Here is a 3,700-nt window from a genome sequence, read left to right on the forward strand (position 1 = left end):
CTTTGTTCAAAACTGTTACAGTAGGGGAGAGTTTGAACTTAACTCCATTGAGGGCTGGAGACTTTTTAAGAGTTGGAGTGGGGTGTGGAGAATACAGGCCACCTGAGTTTGCTAATTGGCCTTGACCATAGGTAAGCTGTACTTTCTGGTATCTTCCTGGTAGCAGGAGTTTTACAAACTGGAGCAAGGTGTCCCTTGAGGTTAGGCTCCTACCCTCCCCCCCAAAGACTGTTCGATAGAGGTGTTATCTTCCTGGATGATTACATTTTAAAGAGATGGTTTCCAGGTACTTGCAAAAGACTTTTCCCAGTCTTAAAGCTGGCTAGAGACTTTTGAAGGAAGTGTATACATTACAGAGGTGGCAGAGTAAATATTTGCTATGGTAAGTTTTTAAAAGTAAATGCTCTAATAAAAGGAAGGTCAGGGGACGTATGGTCAGGAAGAAATTTGTCTAAAATTTAGTCAAGCTGAGGGGAGCATTCGGCTGTCTTGGTATTTGATAACTTAAAATTTTGTGAAATTATTTAATGATGAATTTGATGATTATAAAGTAAGTAATTTCAATCATATATTCTGTCATAATCTGCATTGATTCATTTCCTCATAATTCGGCGTGGTAATACTTTGTGTAGAACAGAAAAAACAATGGGAACTAATTGTAAATTGAAACATTTTAGAAAATTAATGAAAGTGGTTATTAAGTGTAAATTGCAAACAAAACTGATAAAATTATAGCAGAGATGGGGCAATTAACAATTGAAAAAGAAAATCTGCATGGGTATTGATATAACTGAGTTTCAACAGAGAATGATTTGCGTATCAATAGATTAAGGAAGACTTATTGAAAATTTGATAAAAAGTCAATAACAAAATCATAAAGAGGATAAGTTCAAATGCAAAGTGATGAGTGTAGATTTACCTTATAAAATTTGTCAGAAAAGTACATCCTGGAAACATTTGAACCATAATTACTCTAAAACATAATCACAAAATAATTACTCTAAAGAATCATAATCACAACCTAAAATTCATAATTTTTATAATTTTAGTTTGATTTGTAAAGGTAATATCCTAATTGATCTTTTTGTTCACTATTTAATCACTTTTCTCTATGTGGATTAACTTTTATCCATATCAATTATTCAGACAATAAAGAACTCATTTTCTAAAATAGAAAATTTTAACAAATACTGAAATTTTGATAATAGGTAAATGATAATGGCTGAAACAGAAGGCTAGAATGCTTTCTCTAGAAAATAAATAGAGCTATGCTTTTCATTGTACATTTAAATCTGCAGAAAGCAATACTATATATTGCTATAGGTATTTATAGAAGGATATGCACAACTTCAGGATGATGATTTGGTGGGAAGGCATTGAGTTGGAGGAAGCAGAGGGTGGAGGGGGAGACTTAAAAATATCTAACATCTTATTTCTTAAAAATAAATTACATATAGAAAGAAGTTAACCTCTGTTAAATCTGAGTGATAGATTGAATATTGTATTATTTGCATTTTGTCCATGTTCAGAAAAAAAAAAACCAAACTTTTATCTTGCCTGTTGCTTTTTCTCACTAGAACATAATCTTTCAAGGGGAAGAGATGATGCCTTATTCACTTTTGCATTATTCCCCTTGTTTAGACCAGAGATTTTCATGTGTAGGATGCTGTTAACTCCTCTCTCTATTGAATTGGAAGGTCCTTAAGTTGTGGATTTGAGATTTATAATAACTTAAGTGATTTTGACATTTGGGAAGCCTTTTTATATTTCTCTAATTGGTATGAACCTAGTCATTGGTAAATTGACTTATGCTGATTAGATTAAATATAGAACAGTAAGGGTGATTGTACTGTGTAGGGTATTTAATTTTGCTTCCCTTAATCAAAACATCATATGATAGTCTTCCTTCTTTCCTTCTTTCTTTTATTTTGACTTCCAGTCATTCAGAGAAACCAAATGAAATTGTCCAGGTACTAAGTAAATAACAGTAGCATATTTACTCAAACAAGAGGAAGAATGGTTCTAATTTTTATTAATTATGAAAAAAACATATCTTTAATTTGAAGAGTTTGAACTGACTCTCAGTCAGCACTGCCTCTAGAACAATTCTACCCTGGTTGAAATGGAGTCTTCACAATGATCTCAAAAGCCACACTCAGTGCCTCAGGGGTTAATGACAGCTCTTGCTGTGATAAAATAGTCAAAGCTTTTTCACTTGTCTTTTGTTTTCTTAAGGGGTTAACATACAGATCAGGACTTAATTTAGTACAAAATCTTTTGCACTTGCGTCTGTCTGCCTGTCTAATTAACTCTACATAATAAACAGCTCCTCACCCTGGTGTGATTCCGTCCTGCCGCAACTGTTCCCTGGAACGGTAGTCTTTTATCTCCGTCCACCTTCTCTTCCACCTAAGTGCGTGCCACCAACCCATGGAGGATTCGATGGACATGGACATGAGGTCCCTGAGGCCCCAGAACTATCTTTTCAGTTGTGAACTAAAGGCCAACAAAGATTATCACTTTAAGGTGGATAATGATGAAAGTGAGCACCAGTTATCTTTAAGAACGGTCGGTTTAGGGGCTGGCGCAGAGGATGAATTGCACGTTGTCGAAGCAGAGGTGGTGAATTATGAAAGCAGTCCAATTAAAGTAACACTAGCAACTTGGAAAATATGCAGCCAATTTTTTTCCCTTGGGGACTTTGAAATAACATCACCTTTGGTCTTACAGTTGAAGTATGGTTCAGGGCCTGTGAATATTAGTGGACAGCACTTAGTAGCTATGGAGGAAGATGCAGAATCAGAAGATGAAGAGGAGGAGGATGTGAAACTCCTAAGTATATCTGGAAAGCGTTCTGCCCCTGGAAGTGGTAGAAAGTTTCCACAGAAAAAAGTAAAACTTGCTGCTGATTAAGATGAAGATGATGACGAAGATGATGACTTTGATGATGATGATGATGACTTTGATGATAAGGAAGCTGAAGAAAAAGCTACAGTAAAGAAATCTGTATGAGATACTCCAGCCAACCAAACCAGAATGGAAAAGACTCCAAACCATCAACACCAAGATCAAAAGGTCAAGAATCCTTCAAAAAAACAGAAAAAAACTCCTAAAGCGCCAAAAGGACCGAGCTCTGTACAAGACATTAAATCAAAAATGCAAGCAAGTGTAGAAAAAGGTGGTTCCCTTCCCAAAGTGGAAGCCAAATTCATCAATTATGTGAAGAATTGTTTCTGGATGACTGACCAGGAGGCTATTCAAGATCTCTGGCAGTGGAGGAAGTCTCTTTAAGAAAATAGTTCAAACAGTTTGTTAAAATTTTCTGCCTTATTTCATTTCTGTAACAGTTGATATCTGGCTGTCCTTTTTATAATATGGAGTGAGAACTTTCCCTACCGTGTCTGATAAATGTTATCCAGGTTCCATTGCCAAGAATGCATTGTCCAAAATACCTGTTTAGTTTTTAAAGATGGAACTCCACCCTTTGCTTGGTTTTAAGTATGTATGGAATGTTATGATAGGACATAGTATTAGTGGTGGTCAGACAAATGGAAATGGTGTGAAGGCAAAAATATACATGTGAAATAAACTCAGTATTTTAATACAGTAAAATAAAGCTCTTACCCTGAAACACTGATAGGTTTTGATTTAAAGAAAATTTGATGTATTGCCTTTGTCTTTAAGAAATTCATTCTGTAGA

At 35.2% G+C, this 3,700-nt stretch overlaps 1 pseudogene; it reads left to right on the forward strand.

The window, feature by feature from the left end:
- The first annotated feature begins 2,430 nt into the window (after positions 1-2,430).
- LOC101318366 (nucleophosmin pseudogene) lies at positions 2,431-3,400 on the forward strand (annotated as a pseudogene).
- The last annotated feature ends 300 nt before the right edge of the window (positions 3,401-3,700 follow it).

Source organism: Tursiops truncatus, chromosome 3 (genome assembly GCF_011762595.2).
Source record: "Tursiops truncatus isolate mTurTru1 chromosome 3, mTurTru1.mat.Y, whole genome shotgun sequence".
In the NCBI taxonomy this organism is placed as follows: Eukaryota; Metazoa; Chordata; class Mammalia; order Artiodactyla; family Delphinidae; genus Tursiops; species Tursiops truncatus.